This window comes from Argiope bruennichi, chromosome 7 (assembly GCF_947563725.1).
Source record: "Argiope bruennichi chromosome 7, qqArgBrue1.1, whole genome shotgun sequence".
Classification (NCBI taxonomy): Eukaryota; Metazoa; Arthropoda; class Arachnida; order Araneae; family Araneidae; genus Argiope; species Argiope bruennichi.
In genome coordinates this window covers 9019296-9044499 of record NC_079157.1, presented here as the reverse complement: position 1 = coordinate 9044499, position 25204 = coordinate 9019296, and the positions used below count along the sequence as shown (strand labels likewise).

Sequence of the window (25204 nt, the reverse complement as noted above, 5' to 3'; positions counted from 1 at the left end):
TGATGCAGAGTTGGATTTCCACATTCAATGCACGCGTGCTTGTGGTCTTAATGGCATACACCTTTGACTTCAAATAATTCCATAAAAAGAAATTCATTAGTGTTAAATCACACGATCTAAGGGGCCAATTCTCAAATTTTCGAACTGTGCTTGCCAGACTTTCATTATTTTTGAAATATTGTTCAACAATGAAAATATATTGTTCTATCGAGTAACGCACCATTTTTAATAACCCTAAACTATCAGCAGTCAAATGTTTTTTTAATAAGATTTTCAACACTTTACTGCATGATTGGTGCCAAATTCAAATCTCACATTAATTTTGGGACATCTTTTATGAGGATAAGAACTAACCGGAGAAATCAACGGACTTCGGTTTCCTCGTAAGTGATAAACGGGGAACGGTTGTATTGGACCATTTCCAATATTTAGATATATATCTATGGAAGGGTTGGGGTATGGATTTTGCAACTGATTGCAATACCATAATATTATTTCATTAATCCGGTGTTTCAGTGATCCAGATGCTTTAGCAAGGTAAGAGTTATGAATTTTTTTTTTGTCTTTCTATTAAATAATGCGTAATTTATCTTCAAAATTTTTGAATATTTTTTAAGATTTGAATTCTGAAACAATAGTATGATCTTGTCAAATAAGTTAGTTACACGACATTTTTTTCTATTATTCGTTGCCGTAATATTTCATTTGAATAAAATATATATTTTTACGATTAATTGCAAGAAGTGGTCAGAATTCCTTTAAAATTCATTATAATGTTTATTTTTGTACATGTAGTAATGATATATATACTATTTAATTATTGTAATTTCCACAGAACACATTTTTTAAATCAATGCTTAAAAATGTTACACTTTTCAAATTTTCTGGTAATAAGAATTTGGTTTTATTATTAATTGAAAAAATTAATTAAGTGGATAAAAATTAATTTTATCGGTTTTTTCATTGAAAAGCAAAATAGTCACAAAGCAATTATTGGCAATAAATTGTTAGATAATTTTTCTAACAGCATGATAACAAATAATAATTTTAATGTAGACTATTAAATTGTAGAATATTTCTTACTGAAAAAAGTGACAAAAATTTATTTCAGTTACAAACAATTGAATTTCCCGATATATTTTCCAGAAAAATTGCAACAAAGAATAACTTTAATTACATGTACTTATAAAAAGTTTTTCAGAACAAAATAGTCACAGGGAATTATTATAATTTTTGTCAATTACACTAGATCACAAACAAACACAAATTAAGATTATTGGCAATTAAATAAAAAATATTTTCTTTGGCGAAATAAGTCGGAGATAGCTAAACTATAAAATATTTTCCTGGATGTAGTAAAAATAAAGATTAGAACATTTAATAAAGTAGTTAGAAATAAAGAAGCTAGTAACATTTAAAAAATACCATTTTTCCTGTAGCAAAATCTAACAACAAAGAAGTTCTAAAAATTTTCAAAATATGCATAACTAAAATTCTTTAGCAAGCGATATAAAATTTAGATCCTTAAATCGTAACATAATCTGTAAAGTCATTTTATAATGCGCTGAGAATTTGGCATTTCCACAGGAAGTTATAAAGGAAAATTCTTTAACCTAGGAAATTTGATAGATATTTCGACTAAACTTCTAAACAGCTGAGCAAAATTATTTAAATAAATATGATTAGAATTACCAGCAAATGATTAATTTCCATCAAATAAAATATTTCATTTATTTCAAATTCCATAATTCTCCAATAACAGATACAATAATAAGAAACTTCTGAAAGTATTAAAATATGACTATTTAAAATTCTTTAACAACCGATATAAAATTTCGATTCTTAAATCGGAACTTATAATTTATAAAGTCACCTTATAAAGCACAGAGAATTTGGCATTTTCAGAGGAAGCTATTTTGGAAATTTTTTTTAACTTTAGAAATTTGATAGATACTCCAAACGAACTCCGAAACAGCTGATCAAGATTATTTTAATAAACAAAATTAAAATTATTAACAAACGATTAATTTCCATCAAAAAAGATATTCAATTTATGTCAAATTCCATAATTCTCTAATAACAGATTCAACAGTAAGAAAATTCTGAAAATATTTAAGTATGAATAGTTAAATTCTTTAACAACCGATATAGTAAAATTTCAATCCTTCAATCGGAACTTATAATCTAGAAAGTCACTTTATAAAGCAGAGAGAATTTGGTATTTTCAGAGGAAGATATTTTGAAAATTTCTTTAACCTCGGAAATTTGATAGATATTCCAAAAACTTCCAAAGAGTTGAGCAAGATTATTTAAATAAACACAACTGGAACAGCAAACGATTAATTTCCAACAAACAAAATATTCCATTTATATGAAATTCCATATTTCTCTAATAAGATATTCAACAGAACTTTCAATGCTTTCATTCTGAAAATACTAAAACATGAATAGTTAAAATTCTTTAACAACCTATATAAAATTTTGATCCTTAAATCAGGAAGAAAATTCTGAAAGTATTAAAATATGAATAGTTAAAACTCTTTAACCAACCATACAAAATTTCCACCATATAATCATATCTTATAATTTAAGAACTCACTTTATAAAGCGCAGATATTTTGGCATTTTCACAGGAATATTTTTTGGTAACTTCTCCAACCTTAGAAACATGATAGCCATTTCGACAGAACTCCCAAACAAAAGTATCTAGAATACATAATTAGAATCTTGAACAAACGATGAATTCGCAACGAATAAAATGTTCCATCTATATCAAATTACATTCCATATTTCTGTAATAATAGGAAACTCTGTATTGTATGATAAATAATGTTGAGGCTTGGCCCAACTGTTCTAGTGCAATAAACAACTTTTCAGTCGGAATTCCACATTCTTTCCAAGATCCTCCAATCTTCATCGCTCATTTCGCTAATGAAGAATCCTGAGACTTAACGACGGTGATTTTTCTTTCAAGATTGGAGTTACTCGCATCGAACAGTTAGATCAATAAACTAAGGTTGGGATAAAATAATGGATTCTCACAAGCAGCATGTTTGGGATTCCCCGATATTTCTTAATTTATAAAGGCGGCGATAAATTTAAATTGACTTTATTTATCGAAAAAGTTAGTTCCTCTCCAGTTCTTAGGATTTAAGAAATGTTCTTTTTTTTCATTTCTTTGGTTTTTAACTTTTGGCTCAGGAAAACTTAAATAGAAGTCTTTTTTTTATTGGTTTTTAAGGATTACCTGGAAAATTTTAACTTTGAGGTATGCTTTTTTTCTTTCGGTTCTTTTTCGTCTGGTTTTGAAACGTTTTTATTTTATTGGAAGAAAAAAAATAGAAGTTAAAAGTTAAAAAACTACTAATTTTTTAAAAATTTCTTTCTTGTTATTCAGATAAGTTTGGATTTTATTTTATTAAAATCCCTTCATTTCGGCGTTAAAAAAATTTAGATCAAGATAGATAACCTTGGAGACATTATTCAGATAAAAATAGAATTCCGAATGAATGTTTTTTTTTTAATCAAAAATATTTTTTACCTGAAAAGTTTTAACTTTGAGACACGATTTTTTTTCGTTCCTTCCGTCTGTCTTGAAGAAGATTTTATTTTACTCGGGAAATATAAAAGTTAAAACTTAAAAATGCTAGTTTTTTTATTTTTTTTATTTTTCTCTTATAATACTAAAAAATCTGGTTTTTATGAATATTTCATCAGTTCAGTATAAAAATCTTTAGATCAAGATAGACTGCATAGGAAACTTATTTAAAACAAATAAAACCAATTTTTTAATGCTTATTTTTTGAATTCAAAAATATTTTTAAGCATTTTTAATGAATCGATCTTGTTTTTTTGTTTTTACATATGAAATTTTATAAAAAAATCTTATTCTTACTTCTTTATATATTAGAGTTTCGAAACTTTGTGCAATTATGTATTCTCTATGATAGTATACAATTTCAATATTTCAAGATTTTAAGTACATTTTAATCCATTAATTGAATTAAATTTTGCTTCTGTACTAAAAATGCCATTTGATATATGAAACTGAGAAAAAAAATTTAGAGAATAAATAAAAATCTACCTGAAAGCCTTAGGTATACAGTTACCTGAAAGCCTTAGAATTCTTTTTAAAAAATTATTTTTTATTTTTTTTAATAAAAACCATTCTTGTGTTATTCAGTTAGAAAAATAAAAACAAAAAAGCTACAAAACAGCTACATGCTATGGTACTACAGTAGCTTATTTTGCAGAAATGTTACAAAATTAAAAACAGTGGTTAAAAAATTAAAAAAAAATATTTACCAATGAGTACAGTCAAATTATTTAAAATAAAATTTGCATTTTTATAAATTTATTTATTTTGCAAGTAAGGAAATAAAAATTTTTTGAATTTAATTTCTTCAGACGTCTCTCAGAATAGATGCCCTAGACAGCTGTCTACTTTGCTTAGTAGGAAATCCCCATCTGGTGTTAAGAGAGGAATTTTCAAAATTTTAAATTAGATTTGAAACTTAAATTTTAAAGATCTTACTTAAGAATTCTGTAGCATATTATCACATAAGGAAGTATTTTGATATCACTTAAAATTGAAAAGCATTAGTAAAATTTCTAGTTGCTAATAATTTTTCAAATTTTAATAAATATTAAAAATAATTTTAAATCTACAACAATACTTTTCATTTTACAGGCCGAGATAGCCTTGTTGGTACGGCGTTGGGTTTTTCTCCCTTACGTTGTGAGTTCGAAACCTGCTAGCCGAAGAATCTCTGTGTACATGCTGGCTGGTGCACGTATAAATTTGCCATAGCTATAAAGTCCTCCAAGTCGAGACAATACAACTGGGACTGGATCAGAGGTGATCGTTCTCTGATGCAGGTCTAAATTACGATATGCGGATGAATGAATGAATTGTATTTCCGCACCGTGAAAAGGGCTGTGATATATGAGTAGCTAAGCTTCTGGCCCTACATGGCACTATTGAAACAAAAGACGCTCAATCTCGGCTTAAAAATCGCTGAATTCGTCAGCGAGTTTCTTTATGACTTAAGCAACAACTATTTTTTTTTTTTTTTTGTAACTAGATTTACATTCATGCAATGCATTTTTTTTCTATGCATTATATGGTATACAGTTAAAAGCAAATTTAAAAAAATAAAATAAAGACACACAAAGCAAGATCGCAGCATTATGAACAATAATGTATCTAATTACAGATCTGAATTTGCAAAAATATTTTTTTGGACAGAGAAAGATGTTAAAATTGACGAATCATCAAATATCGAAGTCACATTTTTTTAATGGTAGCAATATTTAATCGTTCTGTTTATCTTGCATTCTAGACAATAAAGACAATCAATTTTTCACAGATTTCAGTTTCTGAGCTGCCCCCACATTATTAAGTACCGACTATAATCAGCACTTTGACTGTTCCCACGCCTTGAATAGCAGAACAAATAAACAAAGACGGATGAAGACAAATATCTGCAGCGAGAAATGCCTAAGAATAGGACGGAAAAGCCAGTTTTTAATCGATAAAAACGATCAAATAAATCGATATTAAATTGGATGAAATATCTAGGACAACGAAATGAAAACAATTTTCCGTCCGAAATGAAGTTCTTTCGCCGCTGATTGTGCCTCGTTTTTTATAATTAGAAAGAGGAGATTACTTCTTACATAAAGACGTTTTCTATAAGATATGGAAAGATGGAATTAAATATGAGCAAATTTATTCGCTTGAAATCTGTTTGATTATTTTAATCGTTCAAATATTCATTTATGAGTTATATTTTTCAATCACTAACTAGTTGATTTCTACGAATGATTTATGGAACAAAGATGTATATTTCTTAAGAATTAATTGACAAAATGTAGTTATTTTATAATATTTGTAAAGAATTATTTTCTAACTCTTTGATATACTCGGAGTTGCTCAGTATTAAAATCCTTTCATGTTTTAAAGTTTATTTGTTGCACAAAAATAAAATAATATGAACATCCGCTTATTGTCTGAAATGTCTTTTAATTAAAAATTAGAATATAATTTGAATTTGATGACTTTTTAAAAACCGCACATAGCTAATTTTCTCCATAATTCTTTAATATTTGTTATATAAGAAATGGAAATTTTGTTCGCAAATGCTAAAGTAGAAAACTGATAATTTTAGTTTGAATGATTCACTCAATCTCAATCTTAAGTTAATCTGTTTATTACTTAGGCAGTGCATGCGTAGAAAGGCTGAAAAATGCTGTTTGGTCCATGATAAGTACTTGCACTGATGGGGTAACATACCCCAGTATTATATATATTTTTCTTATTGCACAAGCGTTTGTAAAATTTGGATTTATTTGCATAAAAAAATGGACCAGTTATAGATTAATTCTGACATTTTTTTTTCTCTTTGTTCATTCTAATAAGAGAGTTTTTTTCAATTTATTTGCCATTTCTTTTCTATAGTTTTCCAAATTTAGGTATGTTAACCTTTTTTTGTATTCCACCATGTATCTTTACGTAAATATCCATCGCTTTAATACGATACCAAAGAAATTCAGGGACGCCGAAACGGCAATTTATAGCCAAGCTTGGAATGCCTGAATCTATCCTATAAAATTATGGCAAATATAAATCGGTTTCTTTCTGCGCATGCGCTGTGTTACTGGTCGAGTGTAAACCTGCCTTTAAGCTTGGTTAAATCAGTACTGTAAGACGAATGAAAGTATTGCCAAAAGATATATCATAATGAAAGAAAAATTTAAATAAACAATAGTAGAGCAGCTCAAAGTTTTATCACGTGGAGTGGTACCCCTAAAACCTTCTCGCATGCTCTCTAATCAATGTATTATCCCAGAGACATCCTTGCAAGACTTTGGTGTACAATAATTATGAAATATCAACCACTGGCATGAATTTAGCGTTGTTACTAGATATTTCACATGAACTTTGGCGAGCGTTTTGGCGATTAACCCTGGCATGCGATTAATAAATCCGAAAACCGAATGTGTGTTTTGAATGCATTTTTCCCAACCGATTGAAACAAAAATTTCATGCAAAAGTGTATGCCAAATTTCATACACTTAGGTCACTGCATTTTCTAGTTAACTTCTACAAACATCTGAAATTACAGATTGATAGACCGTCAAGCCCTGGTTTGATTTGGCTCAAAATTTGACAGGTATTTAAACTATAGATGATAAATAGTATACCGAATTTTATCCATTTAGTTCTGTTAGTTTTGTAGTTACAGTATTAACATACAGATTGCTGGACAGTAAGATCTCATCTGAATGGAATTTGCTCATAATGTAATAGAAGCCTACAAATTTGGTGTAAATGCCGTATACCAAATTTCATTCATGTAGCTATAAATGTTTTTGAGTTACCTTTGTCACAGACAGACAGATGACGAGCCTTTTCCAAAAACATGTTTTTCGGACTCAGGGAATTCTAAAACGTGGAGATTCGTTAGAACCTCGAGCTTGAAGTTTTTGATGATTATAGTACTTTCTCTATATTTCATATACAAGAAACTAAAAATGACAAAAAAAAAAAAAAAAAATGAAACTTCGGATCAACTGAATATTTGAATAATTTTTTTACTTCAAAAATTTGACGGTAATCTCTGCCATGGCTTATGTAATAAGCATGCAAAATTCGGTTGAATTCGGCCAGTTTGTTCATTAGGAAATCGAGATCATGCCGTTTGTTCAATGGGAAATGTAGATCATGCCGTTTGTTCCTTAGGAAATATAAATCATGCCGTTTGTTCATTAGGAAATGTAGATCATGCCATTTGTTCTTTAGGAAATGTAGAGCATGCCGTTTGTTCATTAGGAAATGTAGATCGTGCCATTTGTTCATTAGGAAATGTAGATCATGCCGTATCTTCATTAGGAAGTGTAGATCATGCCGTTTGTTCTTTAGGAAGTGTAGATCATGCCAGTTGTTCATTAGGAAATGTAGAGCATGCAGTTTTTTCATTAGGAAATGTAGAGCATGCCGTTTGTTCTTTAGGAAATGTAGATCATATCGTAATAAATATCGTAACGAAACATCTTGTGTTTGATTTATCTATCCTCATTTTATTTTGAAAATTCACTTTTAATTACAATGCACTTAAAAAGTCTAGGTTCCTCATGCGCCTTTAGCACATAATATATTAAAACAATGTCTAATGCAAAGATAAGTATTGTTAGAAAATATACTTAATTTAAAAAAAAATTACAAAAATAAAAGTAATCAAATTGCTCGTAATCAAAGATTATAACTTAAAAAGATTTTTTTAAAGTTTAAAAATGGATTTTGTTTGATAAAATATTTTGGTATTGCCAAGGAAAAGCTTTTTTTTCTTTATTAATTTTTTTAACTAAGAACGTAACTAAAATCTTTAAAAAGCTCCTGAAAATTTAAAAATTGATTTATGAAACAAATACTTGTTATAACTGAGTTCTTTATTTGGCCATAACACTTGCTATAGCCAAAACTCTATACTCTACGTTCTACTTCAGAACTTCCCATTTTCCATGAATTTTAGTCAAACATCCCGCTTTATAAATGCTGCGGTTTACAGTTAATATATCAGCCTATTAATTATCGTTAAAAAAAGGAAAGCAGCAAAACACGGGAATATAATCTTCTTCTTTCAGAAAATTTTGGTTTACTGATAATGGTCATATACCTGTGTATATATATTTCTCTCCATATATATAATGTTATCTCTTAATCTAATTTAAATTTTAAAATGTTTTCTTGTTTACTGATCCAATTCCCACTTTTTACTTAATTAGTTCCACACGCTCTCTATAAAAACTGCTCACTTCAGCATTTATCCCACGCTCCGAGTGAAGGGATAAAAATCTGCCAAGCTAAGAGAATTCTTTTAAAGATACCTAAATTTCCCTTTCCTGAATCGACACAATCCAAACAAACGCCTATAAATATCTCATTTTAAAACCACTGAGGGAAACACTTCTGTCTCGTTTACTCTTTTACCCTTATATCCCGATGTGATCGGACGTATCATATCGTTTTGTGTGTCTGCACGCGTGTGTGTATATATATAAATTTTGTATATATATATATATATAAAAATTTTTTTTCTTGCTTGAATGTAGAAGGAACACAACTGGTTTGTTTAAAATTATTAATCTGATGTTAATTGCCGATCACTATGCTCTAAAGTTCTTTTTAGCAGTCTAAGAAGAAAACTTCATACTTCGCTATTAAATAATAAGCATTTGATCGAGCGCCTGAAACTGCCCAATTCCTCATCACAGGGCTAATGCAATATCTTTTAGTTTCTTCTGCTAAAAAAAATGGATATATTTAAACATATCTTAATGTTTAAAGGAGTGATTGTTTCACGGCGTTTTGGTCACAAAAGTTTAAGACATCACCATTATATAGTTTAACTGCAAAATGACGTCCACCTTCCCAAGAAAATCTCGCAAAAAATGGGATGTGCTATCGACCCCACTAAGCCAAAACTAAATTTTAGTGATAAGATGGTTTAAAACTGTCCAATCATCTGCACTATAGCCATTAAGAGTGTATAAGAAGTGTCATAGACATGAAGGGGAATACAAATCATATTTTTTGAAGGAATGACCTCTTTGGGTCAATGGCGTTCACCTACTCCAGCTATTCAACTATTTAGCAACAAAAATTTAAAAAATATTTAACAAAAACTATCCCATAAGATAAAACTGTTTTTTTGCGGTATTTTACTAAGTTATCTGGAATAAAAGTAGGTTGGTTAGCAAGTTTAAGAGAAGCAAGTCATTTAAGAAAGCTATGAAGAAACCCAAAATGAAACAATTTCACATCATCAAACAAGTAAAAATTGTTAATAGACAAATTTTAAGATGAAAAGAGTTGCTATAAAGCATGGTAAAAAGTGGAAAGAAAAGTTGTTATAAAGCATGGTAGAAAGTGGAGAAAAGTTGCCATAAAGCATGGTAGAAAGAAGAGAAAAGTTGCCATAAAGCATGGTAAAAAGTGCAAAGAAAAGTTTCTAAAAAGCATGGTAAAAAGTGCAAAGAAAAGTTTCTAAAAAGCATGGTAGAAACTGGGAAAAAAGTTGTTATAAAGCATGGTAGAAAGTGGAGAAAAGTTTCCATAAAGCATGGTAGAAAGTGGGAAAAAGTTAATATAAAGTATGGTAGAAAATGGACAAAGAAGATAGAAATGCAAAGAAAATGGAATTAAAATATTTACAATTGTAAGATATTAAAACTCCTCCTTTTTGCTTACGAATTTCAGTCAAATTTAAACTATCATAGGAAACTGCAATATAATCGAGGATTTTTTGGTTGATTACAGAGTTATTTACTATTATGTCAAATGAAAAGGAAATGTTCATATGCTTAAGAATATGTTATTGAAACTTATAACGACAGATTAAAAAAATTAGTAAAATTAAGAATATGATAACAAAAATGTAGACTAAAGGAAGAATAAAAATACAAACAGATAAAAATATAAAATAATATAATTAAAGACACCAAAAATAAATTCTAAAAAAATCAAACACACATTTAATTATAAATTTAAATAATAAAAAATCATAATAATAGTTAGAAATAAACGCGTATGATAAAGCTGTTCAAATTCAAGGACACCAAATCAAGTAAAAACTATAATTCCTTATTTAATATAAAAATGTACTTGTATATTTCTAAAGAAAGCGTTAAATTTAGAAAGAAATAAGTGCGTGTATTTAAGCGCAAATATATATATTGACATCGAAATCTCTTTCTAAAAATGAATTTACGTCTGAATCCTTTTTAAAGGAGCTTAAAATTTAAATCCTGTAACACCCACCTTGTTTCGGAAGATTTTTGACTGCAATAATTAATATAATATGCACACAAAAAAATCTATACAAACTATTTTAATGAGTATTAACATGAAATGAAAATATCCTTTTTTAACTTTATCTATTTATATTTCAATGTACATTCTTTCTATTCCGCAAAGTTATTGTAAAGCTTCCTGATTACAGAGATAAAAAATAACTTTTTTCATTTTATATAGTTAGCACAAAAATATCTTATTAATAGCAATATACAACATAATTTCATTTATATATTTTATTTCAACAAATAATGAGGAAATTAAATTGTTGTATAATGTCATCCGAAAAAATGAGTTAATATTTGCATTCCGTTTAGGTAAAGTTTTAAATATTATAATAATAATTTAGGTTGAGGTTTTATTTGTATTATATTGGAATTTGTTAAAAGCTTTTATACAAATAATAAATAACTATCAATTTTTAATTATTTGTAGAAAACATTTTGTAAAAATAATGTGTTTTTTGTTATAATAAAAAATACCACCATGTGTATAGGTATAAGAAATTTTTTTATTTGAATTAATATTTAATATTCCTATTTGGTATTTATTTCACTTAACAAGATTAACTGTTAAAATGGGTTTTTTTTCCAAATCAGGCATGAAATGTTAGAAAATATAATAAACAGTTTTATAATATTTTAATTTTGTTCTCAATATTTACTTATTATTGACTGTACTTTATTTAACAATAAATTATTTAGAAGCAATAATCTTATCACTTTTTTGATAAAAGTCCTTAAAAAACCCTTAATGAACTGATTTTCGTTTTCATTTAAAGCATTTCGTACGCGTCACCATGGAAACAAGATTAGTTATATCACATTTATCTTTGGCTTACGATTAATGTATTGAACTTTTCAATTTTTGTAATTTTATAAACCATCTTTATAATTTCAGATTGATGATAAATTTTTGAGAGAAGGCAGTGGGAGGCAGAAATTAACATTTACATGTTTTCTATAATATTTTTGTCACGAATCCAAATTACAAAATAATAACGAAAATAGAAACTTTATCTGTCCCAAAACGAAATAAAGTTTATTAAAAATATTTTTTTCAGAAATTTAAATGAGTTAAGTCATTAATTTTTAAATATTATAGATTCTAAAGAAAAAGGAAAGGTTTTGATATTTAAAGAGATCTAACTGTTTTTCACCTCTATTATAATTAAACGAGTCTCGTTTCCAATGAAGCCGAGAAAATCTTCATAATATTTTATTTAAATTTTTTTCAACCTATTCACAATTTTCTTTAAATTATAAAGTATTTTACACATTTGCTATTTTTTCTTGTTAAAAATTCAACGTAAAAATTCTTCAAAGGTATTCTTTTTCATAATTTTTTAAACAAATTTTTTTCGAATAAAATATTTTTTTTGCAATGAAAAAAATTCTGCATTATAAAATAAAAAAACAACATTAATAAACATTAGAGAAGGGGGGGGGGAAATCAACACAAAATCAATTTCTTATAAACTTCGAACAATCGCATAAATCAATAAACAAAAAAAATTATTCCTCAATTGATAATACTCACGTGCAGATGCTACTGCCGTACTCTAATCCGCACCTCAAAATAAAATTCAAAAGTTCACAAAGACTTGCATCACGTGCTCAGTATCACAATCACTTAATTACAGAACCGAGCTGCGTACGGTTTTGAAAAAGAACTTCTTGACAAAACAATAGAAAATAAAGATCATAAGCAAACATGGCGGCTCGCACACACTGTCACATATGATGAACGGTTCTAAATCGGCCATTGTTTTAGTTCTCACTTCTTTTTGAAACCAAATTTTTCCGAAGCATAATCCAAAGATGAAAAAAAGAATCCATTCTTTTCTCTGAGATATATTTCGTGTTAGTGAGTTAACTCAAAGAATGCAAAATGATTATGAAGATAATTTTACCAGTGTCAGCCATTTTGTTGCGGATTCTTTGTCATTCTTAATTATGCATTATTTTGTAAATAAAAATTGACCAGTTAATAGTTGGTGTGAATTTAACTGGGTAATATCCCAAGGCGGAAGACAGCGTGGAGCTATTTTCAAGTGATAAGGCGTCCGCCATCTTTAAAAAGCAGAGTTCACACTTCCGGTGCAGCAAGGACTCTTCCGGTTGATATCAGCTGCCAAAACATAGTTTTTGTTTATTTTTAAAAACACTTTTTTTTAAATTTTTTAATTTTTATTTTATTTATGTATTTATTTTTTGTAAAAAAGTACATATATTTCGACTTCACAAATATTAAGAATAGAAATCGCATATTTCAATGAAAAAGGTTTTCCGAAATTTATTTAAAATGAATTTATTCCATTTGGTGAAAGCGGATGTTATTTTAATTTCCATAATTAAAATAAAAACATCAACTAAATATTAATAAAATATATTTTATTGTTGCTGTAAAATATAAAATAGTTAATTAATAATAAAATAAAATTAATTAAAAGCTATTTTATTGATTCGAACAATTATAGAATTTCATGAATTACATCTTTATTTTGCAAATTTTTGACACAGAAATATTAAGATATACTTATTAGCTTAAAAACACATTTCATAAAATGAATTTCAATATGTGAATTTTACATGAAATATTTATAACTCTGCCGGATTTTGGAGGCAAGAAAGAAGAGATCAAAACTATACGAAGTGCATTTGTTTACCATATCAAATGCATACCTAATTCAAAATGAATGTTACAAAAATGGAAATTTATTTCTATGTTCTTGCGTACAATCTTATGATTTTTGTTCTATTTTGAAGAAGTTTAGCGCATGTGGTCTTCAAGAGAAGAGAGAAATCACTATCAATAATATAAAGTTCAAAATTTTAATTAAAATATCAGATAATTAAAAATAACTTTTAGGTGTTTTTCCTATTACATTTTGGTAAATTATTACACACGCGAATGGTGTTTCCGGAATTTTAGAAGAAAAAATGAACGATTTTCAACGATAAAAATCTCTTTTCTATTTATTTTTCTGCAATTTTAATATTTTTTACTTTTTCGTATATGCAGTATAGGGAAAGTATAGTAATCGTCAAAAAATTCGAAATTGAGTTATTCAAACGCATTTTTGGAAAATGTAATTCTGTCTGTGACAAAGATTAACTCAAAAACGATTTTAGCAACACGGTTGAAATTCGGAACAGGGTCTTTACACCACCTTATCTGCAGATTTCTATCAAATTTTAAGTAAAATCTTTTCAGAGGAAGTCCGTCTGTCCTGCTGTTCGAATACAATTTTACAGGATAACTACGAAACGAAGAGAGCTAGATAGATAAGATTCGGTACACAGATTTAACATCTATAGTGTATGCACAAATTAAATTTTGAACCAAATAGAAAGAATAATTGATTGTCTGTCGGTCTGTATCATCAGAAACATGTAAACGCAATAACTGAAAAACGCAATACCTTAAATTTGTCAAATTTGTTAAGGGATTTCGTCAATACAAGTGCAATTTTGTGTCAATCGGTTGGGAAAAACGTGTCTAAATCACAAATTAGATTTCCGGATACTTATGATCGCACGCCATGGATTTATCGCCAAATTACTCGCCAAGGATAACACGATAGACTGAGTAAAAATCATAAATTCACGCCAAAAGTTAATACTTCGTAACTAATTGTATATCAGTGCTATGTAAGGCGTTAGCTTTTATGACAAATTTATTAGAGAGAATGCGAAAAAGTTTTGAATAGATCACTCCTGCTGGTTAAAATTTAAATTAATACATAAAGTCCAACAGTAATTAATATTTTTATAATGAAATTAAAATTCATTTTCTATCAAACCATTGAATCGCAAGCTTTTACCTGGGCTGAAAGTAAGTCAAAAAATAAATAAAATAAAAAAAAAAAAACTGCTACTGTTTATTTCAGTATTCTGAGACGGCCACTTTTCGACGGTTCTGTCTTCCTAAGGGGTGACACACGGAAGAATATTAGTCATTTCTGAGTTTACTTTATTGTTAAATGTGAACATGTCTTCCTTTCCTCTCAGCCTTATTTTGCCGAATTAAACCCATCCTAACGCATGCGAAAAAGCACGGAAGGTTTTAGAATCCGTTGGCAAACAATATCTTTGGACAATAACTCCGAAATGGAATTTCGATCCACTTTTATTTCACAGAATATACATTTTTTAAGTTTGCAAGCGTAGTAATTTATAGTTGACTAACTCCATTCATTTTTAATTTCTCCGTTTTATTAAATTATAGTTCAAATTCCAACTAAGTTTAATAAGTTCAATTTTTGTTTAATAATAACAATCTTAATATAATTTAATTATTTTTATAAGTTTAAATTTAATGATATCAGGTAGAAAAGCTAATATTCCACACGAACGAGCAGGTCATCAAAGGCGGATAGTCCATAATATAATTGAAATTCCTAACCTAGATAATCTGTTATCGAGCATTTATTACTTTCGTCCCTATCAGCATTCCTAGTAACTTCGGGTTGAGTGGATGAAGGCTTCTTCGAAAATTCTGGTAAGGCCGGCGGCCCATTCATTCCCTTAGAGAGCGAAGCTGATTAATGGTTGTTTTCCGTTCCCGGCCCCTTGGTGCCGACGTGGAGTCTAGAAACGCAGATACCAGTGAAATCTCTGCCCTGGTATCCACGGACGCGTGAGTGAAATGTCAACTGGAATGAAGGAGTGACTTTCATTTACCACTTGTTTGCAAGTTCGTGAACTATTGTGCCTACCCTTATATAATGAGTCATTTTATCTTTTTGTAAAACTTACAGGGTGATATAAAAGACATAAGAGTTTTAACAAACATGCTTTGTTTGAATATCTTAGAATCTTAGTTTTCGATATCTTTCCATAATTCACGTTTACAATATATTGTGAATACTAGAGATAGTGCGGTTACCGGATTTTCAATGTAGATATTAACTATACAGAAGGAATGCTTTGTTTCCCGTGGTATTATATTTGGACATAGGAATGGCATTGTGATATTATTTAAAATTCATAACGTAAACTCATAATTCCATAATGTAGATATTGTGGTTATGAATGTTATGTCCAAGAATATTACGATGCAAATATGGTGGTTTGATTATTATCACCAAGAATATGAATGATATAGATATTACGATTTTGTAATTATTTCTATATTGCACAGACACGTATTAAGCAGGAGAAATTCCGGTTTCGATTATTATGATGCAGATATTGTGATTAAGAATATTATAATACACTTATTGTGGTTATGAACATTTTATTGCAGAATATTACGATATAAATCTGGCGGTTATGAACCATTTGACCAAGAATATTAGGATACAGATAGGGTGGTTATGACTATTTTGTTCAAGAATATTATGAGATGTGGTTATTTTGAAAGCTGTGTCGAAAAGTATATCACATTGCAAATACACAAATGTTGCAGTTTCAATTATTAGTTTCAGTTAAAAGTTATAATATAAAGATTGTGATTGTGAACACTTTGTCCAAGAGTATTACGATACAAATCAGGTGGTTATGAACAGTTTGTACAAGAATATTACGATACAGATATGGCGGTTATAAAAGCTATGTCAAAGTATATTACAATGCAGACATACGAATGTTGCAATTTCAACTATTACGCCGGAGAAATTCCGGTTTCCATTATTACGCTGCAGATATCGAGATGAAAACTATGTTTGCAACAGATATTGTGGTTATTAACATTATATCTAAGAATATTACGATACAGATATGAAGGTGGTTTTGAAAGCTACATTCAATTTTATTCCATTGCACACAGGCAAAACGTTGTAGTTTCAACTATTATGTTACAGAAATAGCAGTTCCGTTTATTATATTAAAGATATTGGGCGTAAGGATTAATTGATGAATTTCATTTTTCATGTATAAATATAACTGCACAACAAACATCAAAACACTCAAAAACGAAATGTAAGATGCTTCCTACATAAGATATTTTTCTATTTTGCTCAGAATAAATCGACGACATTTTCACCATCACGGACGAAGTGTTGAAAATTGAGACTGTCATGGTCTATTTTGAGTATCTGGTTGCCTCACTTCATCTTATAAATCAAAATAAACAAGCTGGCGGAAATTTTCTTAAACATGAGTAAATCAAAAAGCAAACTATTTTTTTTTGTGAAATTTAAAAACTGATGACAAATTAATTCCATTTTACTAACGAGAAACATTTAGCAAATTTTAACTTAAGATGAAGCATTTCTTTCTTTCTACTACTTATCAACTAAAGAAAATATCAAAAACAAAGGCAGATTAACATTGTTTCACCTGAACATTTTCATGGATTTTTTTTGGTAAAAAAAGAAAGATTTTGGGATTTTATTTGATATAATATCTCTTTTTTCTCATCTTTAGGTATAAAGCGGCCTCAAGTTACACTCTGAAACGCTTTTTATTTAGGATTGTATATTTTTCTTAGTCGAGTGATGGATTTATTGGCTGCAACAAATTCAGAAAATCACCGTCTTCCGTGCCGATAGCAGAGATGCTTCCTCTATCGATACGTTTGTAAAAACATTGATATGAGGATATTTATTTATATACCGCAAACTTCGAGCTGGTTTGTTGTCTGGCGGTACAAACTTTTAACAAAAGAAAAAGACACAATATTGGAACTTACCCTAAATCTATAAACATTCACTTAGTTTCATACTAGAAATGGCGTCAAATCCTAACCATCTACGCTACGACTTTCTCTTTAATTTAGAGAATATGTTACGATTTGCGTTTAGTGAATAAAGTCGAGTATACATTTTTGTTTTCGCATTGGAAATGATATTAAATCATATTTACCTTCACCATGATTATTTGCTATACATGCACAATGCTGTATGTTTTTATGTTTAATGAATAAAGTCGAGTATGGATTTTGGTTTCTAACAGATACTGATACAAATCTTAATGAACTTCACCGTGACTTTTTCATATGCATGCACAACGCTGCAGGTTTTTACGGTTAATGAATAAAGTCGAGTATGCATTTTGGTTTCTAACAGATACTGATGCAAATCTTAATGAACTTCACCGTGACTTTTTCATATGCATGCACAACGCTGCAGGTTTTTACGGTTAATGAATAAAGTCGAGTATGCATTTTGGTTTCTAACAGATACTGATACAAATCTTAATGAACTTCACCATGACTTTTTCATATGCATGCACAACGCTGCAGGTTTTTACGGTTAATGAATAAAGTCGAGTATGCATTTTGGTTTCTAACAGATACTGATACAAATCTTAATGAACTTCACCGTGACTTTTTCATATGCATGCACAACGCTGCAGGTTTTTACGGTTAATGAATAAAGTCGAGTATGCATTTTGGTTTCTAACAGATACTGATACAAATCTTAATGAACTTCACCGTGACTTTTTCATATGCATGCACAACGCTGCAGGTTTTTACGGTTAATGAATAAAGTCGAGTATGCATTTTGGTTTCTAACAGATACTGATACAAATCTTAATGAACTTCACCGTGACTTTTTCATATGCATGCACAACGCTGCAGGTTTTTACGGTTAATGAATAAAGTCGAGTATGCATTTTGGTTTCTAACAGATACTGATACAAATCTTAATGAACTTCACCGTGACTTTTTCATATGCATGCACAACGCTGCAGGTTTTTACGGTTAATGAATAAAGTCGAGTATGCATTTTGGTTTCTAACAGATACTGATACAAATCTTAATGAACTTCACCGTGACTTTTTCATATGCATGCACAACGCTGCAGGTTTTTACGGTTAATGAATAAAGTCGAGTATGCATTTTGGTTTCTAACAGATACTGATACAAATCTTAATGAACTTCACCGTGACTTTTTCATATGCATGCACAACGCTGCAGGTTTTTACGGTTAATGAATAAAGTCGAGTATGCATTTTGGTTTCTAACAGATACTGATACAAATCTTAATGAACTTCACCGTGACTTTTTCATATGCATGCACAACGCTGCAGGTTTTTACGGTTAATGAATAAAGTCGAGTATGCATTTTGGTTTCTAACAGATACTGATACAAATCTTAATGAACTTCACCGTGACTTTTTCATATGCATGCACAACGCTGCAGGTTTTTACGGTTAATGAATAAAGTCGAGTATGCAGTGTGATTCTCAATTGATAATCATACAAATCTTAATGAAATTCACCGTGATTTTTTCCGTATACATGCGCAATGAATGCATTTTAATTTTTCATTAAATCCTGACTAGCATCACAATGCGGTTTTTCTTATGCCTATGCAGTATGGTAGAATTTATGATTAGTGAATAAACCGAGTATGCATTTTGGTTTTCGCATGAGAAATGAAATCCAATTCTAACCAGTCTCACTTCGATATTTCACTTACTCAATACGGTAGGATTTGTGTTTAATGAATAAAGTAGAGATATATTTTGGTTTTCACATGAGAAATTATGTCAAATTCTAAACAGCTTCACTCTGATATTTCACTTACTCAATATGGCACGATTTGTGTTTGATGAATAAAGTCAAGTATGCATTTGGCTTTTCACAGAAGAAATGGCATCAAATTCTAATCGGCATCGCAATGAGTTTTTCTTATACTTACGCAATAGAGTGCGTAAATAATGCAAATGAATAAAGTCGAGTAAGCAATTTGGCTTCCACACATTAAATAATAACAAACCTTAATTGGGTTCATCATAACGTTTTTGCATATTTCGGCAATATGGTACTTTTTGTGTTCAGGGAATAACATCGAGTATGCATTTTGAATTTCTTTCTGTAAACCGATTGGATCCGAATTTTGATATTGGTCCAGAGTTTTATATCAACAATGCATGTCAAATTTCCTTAAATATATTTGTTGATTTTTTTTAATGATTCTGTACACATACATATGAATCTATAAATACTTAAAAGCCTACTTTCTGACAGATTGTAATCTGACAAGAAAGAGAAATCTTACACCAAATTTCATATGCTAGCACGTTGCATTTCGGAGTCACATGTACATGAATAAACAGATTGACAAAGCATTGAACCATTGAACCATTTTTTCCACACTATTCTATGTAATTCTAGTAATAATACAATATAGCAAATTTCATTCATTTGTATGTTTCTTCCACATATTCACAAATATACAGACAATCAATAATTTAATTATTAAATTCAAAATTTTGTAACAATATGTAATTCTAATGTTAAATCTATATACTTAACGTCATCCATCTAAATCTGTATTATTAATTTCACCAGGTAATTACCATGAAAAATAGGCATGGCTAGACGAACTGACGAAATTCCAAAAGACAGATTTCTTCTAAATTTGAAAGAAATACGCAAATTTTATGAAGAAAAATTCCATATAATAAATTAAAAATGGATTAAATTAAGTAAAGATAATCTAACTCGTATTTTCTATGCAAATGAGTTCATACACCATCTATTTAACTCCATTTCTGCAGACAGATTTTGTTTGAATTTGATAAAAATTCTGTGGAAAAATCATATAACGTCATTTAAATCTGTAGCTTGTGTTTTTCAGTAATATTACGCACAGTGCGACAGATTTAATTATAAATAATAAAAATTTACTTGAACTTTTATTACAAAGTAGGCAATTAATATTCATATTCAGACGACAGTTACTAATAATGTAAGGAGTTGCAAAACATTACTGCGTTAACTATAGTTTTTAAAAATGCTAAACTAATCTAAACGCAAGCATATTTTTTTTCAAAATTTTAAATTAAAATTTATGTATAAAGATTTTAAATGAATTAAAATGAGAGCTGAAATTTCACTCACATTTTTACATACCATATAAAATCCGCATACTAAAGGCAGAATGAGTGTGAGGCACAAAGTATAATAATTTAAGTGAGATTGCAGACAAAAAGTGAATTTTTGTCAACTTTTCCAAAATTAAAAATATGTTAACAAACATCTGTATTAATCAGATGTTAACATAAATGTATATTCTTTATGTCCTTATGTTTATGCTTTGTGATTATAATGAATTTAACTAATTTAAAACTACCAATTTGTGCAATAACACAAAAGAGCAAGGACAGTCTCTCCGAAAAGTTCTCGCATATCCCCTAATGCCTCCGTATAGGGCATACTCGCTATACGCATAAACGTGTCAATTTTGGCGAGGCGGCAGCGAAGTGCCGCACATGTCGTGTGAATTTTACTATAAATCACAATTTAATTAAATGTCCATCTTTTAATTTCTTCCGTTTACACTTTTTTAAGTCATCGTCATTAACTTTAAAAGACATGATGGGAGAGAAATTCCACCCAAATATTTTTAAATTTTTAAAAATCATTGACTTTTATAATTGTATCTAGTACTTTTTCACTTCTGTTCATCACAAGCGTACATTGCTTCAATGCTTACGCATCTTTATTTCATTTAAATTTCTTAACATTGTACGAGTCCGCAGTGGCCTGGTGGTAAGGTCTCCGCTTCGAAACCGGAGGGTTTCAGGTTCAAGACCCGATTCTACTGAAGCACCGTCGTGTAAGGGGGTCTGTTGCGCGTTGAATCCGTCCTGACCAAACGTCCTCCCGCTGGTGTGGAGAGGGGGGTGCCAGCTGAGGTGTCGTCCTCGTCATCTGACCGCGGTTCAAAATGACGAGGTTCGTCCCGAAAATAGCCCTAGTGTTGCTTCAAACGGGACGTTAATGTAACTAAACTTAACGATGTACGTTATGGCGCTGTCATTCTTTGCATTTTTATATTGATACCTTTTGCTTTTATATTTTAACATGTTTGTTTTTATAGTTTGCTATATGATTTTACCATCCGCTTTGCGCAGCATGACCAAATAGGACTCTTGCACCAAAAAAAACCCTAATGCAGGTATAATCGATCTTTTCCCTAACATAAAAATTGTGGGGGCAAGAGTGATTGCTACAAATGCTCAGAATTTTATTTTCAGTGTCCCTCCTATGAAAGTTTTTGTGCTTCGCATTATAGTGAAGAAAGGCGAGCATGCGTTTGGGACATTTGTCGGTTGATTGATTGAAACAAATGCATCGACCTATAATTCATACTTTAAAGTGTTTTTGTACAAAAATACGATACAGATCTAAACTTTTGAAGCTAAAACTATGCACTATGTATTTCATAGTTAATGTTTATTTGCAAACGAAATTATGCAGCAATATACAGTCACCCCCCCCCCCTCCCCGATGAATTTGCTCCAAAATTTGATGCCTATCCCTACTATGGTATTAAATCTTGGTTCCAAATTTTAACTGTAGAGCTCTTTGTATTTTGTAGATGTCCTACTCACTTTAAATTTGGTGTAAATGCCACGAATAAAATTTTCACGTGTCTAGATCAAAGCGTTTATGAGTTTCCGTACTGACAGACAGACAGACATAATTCCGAAAAAGTGATTTTTGGACTCAGGAAGACCGGAAACGTGAAAATGCGTCAACCTCTTGAATTTGAATTTCCTGACGATTACAATGCATTCCCTCTGTATACCTGATATACATGAAAATAATTATTTAAGTTTATTATAAAATAATAATAATTTTTTTAATATTACTAAAAATTGAGAATAGCATTTCTCAAACCATAAGTTTATTTGGTTTAATGCTATTTTAAAAATCATTGGATATAAACGTACCGTATATGATCACGTGAAGTTTTTTTTTAATAGATATCGTTTGATTTTTTTTTTTTTCATATTCGAAATGAAAACGATTTTGTCTGGTTTCTAACGGAAATCCTAATTCATAAAACATTATTTTGTTTTCAAAATAAAAACTGCTAATTATTTTTGAAAAATGTTCTTTCTCTTTAAAAGTCATTATAAAAAAAGAAGAAAGAAAAAAAAAATGCTTAAAAACTTAACGGGGAGAATGGAATAAATTTTCTTTAGCATTCGAATCCGCCAAACGAGTTCGTTTCGGCTCCCATAAGTCGTTAGCAGCGGTACTTTGCAGTTGAAAAATGCACCGATTTACATTCCGATATATGAAGTTAGACACGCATGGGTTTTACGAGGTTACAGACGGTGATATTAAAATGTTGGGGATTTCTAAAAGAGCATTTAAAAATGCTAATATGGCATGTTGACGCTTTAAGCGATATTTTCTCACATTATAAAGTCTTTTTATAATGACTAATAGCATCAGACATTAAATACATAGCTAGAGAAAAATACCCATGATGTTGCAAATTAGTATTTGCTTTCAAGTTAAAAGAGCAGTTGCTAATGATAATATCAATAACCAATTTTGAAAAATAAATATTAATTTTAAAGCAATCCCCGGGGAGCGGTAAAATTATAATTGGTATTGGTGCTTAGACTTCTTTCTTTGATTATAAAAATAACACACATATCATAAACATACGTAAAAATATTAAAAAAAATAATAAAAATTAAGCTAGCCGGTTTTGAGACTATCTTAAAGAAATGGTTATTATAAAAATATGATAATTTGTGTAAAAAGTAGAGCCATGAGTTTCAATAAGATTATTATTTTTCTTTTTTTAATAGTCTTATTTGCAAAATTGTAAAGAAATAAAACATTAAACAAGAAACACAGAAATAAATTCTTACAATGAAATAAAGTTTTATTTGCAAATATTGTGCTTGCGGATACATTGTTATTTAATAGTGTCTTGCATTCGGCTCCTTTTTAATTTCCATAAAAGTAATTTAAAGATTCACAAAAGCAAATACTATGGCCAATTTGTAATGTTTTCCTTCGCATTATAAGAAAAACTAGATTACAAATCGCTTACGTAGGGAAAGTAGTTTTATAAATATAGTGATGACTGCTAAATGAATACCAAGTCAATGACCCTCGGGGGTGGCGACAGCCTTGACAATCATTTGGTGACTTTGGAGAAAAAAAATGATAGATCCAAAATATTCGAGAATCATGGCGATATCTCTATTAGGACCCAAGTCCCAATCTTTGATCCAGAAGCTTCTTTGACTAGTTACAAAAACTATAAAAACCGAAATAGAAAGTTGAATTGAATGATTGAATAGTAGTAACGGACTGGTGAGTCAGTTGAGATGAGCTCAAGCGAGTAGTTCAGCGATGATTCTTCAGTGAGTTCTTTCTGAATGCTTTGTGCTGTGGAGATTGTTTAATAGACATTTGCTACTAACGTTTATTGATATAAGTGCTGTTTTGTGTAAACTTCGTCTATGTTTTGTTATCTAAATTTTAAGAAGAAAATAAGACTTTGTTACCCCTTACTGATCCAGATGGACTCTTCTTCACACATTCATCGGACAGATTCTGATTATCTTAACAATATCATTTTTGCATCCGTTTTCGGTGTTGGGTTCATGTACTTTTAACTTGCAGGTAGATAAGAATGAATTTGCCAAATCTGCCCTTTGTTCGCATTGCCACATTCGATAACTGCGCTCAACAATGAGAAATGAAGAAAAGTTCCACCGATTTCAATGCAATCACAATTATTGAAAATGTATTATTTCTCAACTCTCCAAATCCCCGGGGGGCACCTCGGAATGAGGATGAGATGCTTCCGGTATGGCGGTTGGATCTCGACACCCTGATGGGTACATAAATAGGTGGAGGATCTGGCTTCTCCCATCTATGACGGGACGTACTCCCTTCGGGAAGGGTTGTACCATGGCCGGTGATGGCCTTTAGAACTCAACCACAGTTCCCGTCAATGTTGCTGTTGCGGCGGTCCGGTCATTCAGTATTCTTTATCCGTGTGCTTTCGGGAGGGTCGGAGAGTCAGTCAAATGACTTTCTCCCCTCTTCACTTTCAGTCTGTTTGACATTCTAGCAAATGCATTCTTCTGTATGAGGCTGAACATCAAATTCCAACACGTCAGTTTCAGGATATATTGTACCATTTCGAATTGCAATATTAAGCAGCGTTCACACGAGGCCAATTATTGCGCGCAATGGATGGCCACGCCTACATCAGAAACATCACGAGACCCTAACGGGACAGTGGCAAATGGTTGTCTCCTCGGGACAACTATTTGATATAGTCCCATTGCAGTCACATGATCTTCCTGATGTAGGCGTGACATTTGTATTGCGCCCAATAGTTGACCTCGTATGAATGCTGTTTTATACTTTAGAAACGGAGATTTTTAAATTTTCAGCATTCCGTTTAAAGAGGTTAATTCTAATATTAAATTTTTTTACCAACTATTAGAAATTTCGAAAGTATTAAATTTGATTTTTTGATGAAACTATAGATATTTCTGTAAAATATTAGTAACAGTTTTACAAAAGGTTTTATTAATTGTTTTTGTATTTTTCAAAAATGATCTTGACTGAAGAACGGATACAAAGAATACATTTTTCTTGCAGACTCATGTTCAAAAGTTA

The 25204-nt window shown here is 30.0% G+C and overlaps 1 protein-coding gene across 3 annotated transcripts in view; it reads right to left on the bottom strand.

Moving 5' to 3' along the window:
* The window catches only part of LOC129975033 (adenylate cyclase type 3-like), a 376283-nt gene that overhangs the window by 232615 nt on the left and 118464 nt on the right, over positions 1–25204 (bottom strand). Inside the window, exon 1 of one of the 3 annotated variants that reach the window (XM_056087898.1) lies at positions 12395–12876. The exons of the other annotated variants lie outside the window; for them this stretch is intronic. The gene's annotated coding sequence lies outside the window, so the exon portion shown is untranslated. Of the gene's footprint in view, positions 1–12394; positions 12877–25204 lie in introns of those variants that run through there. 3 annotated transcript variants of the gene reach the window in all.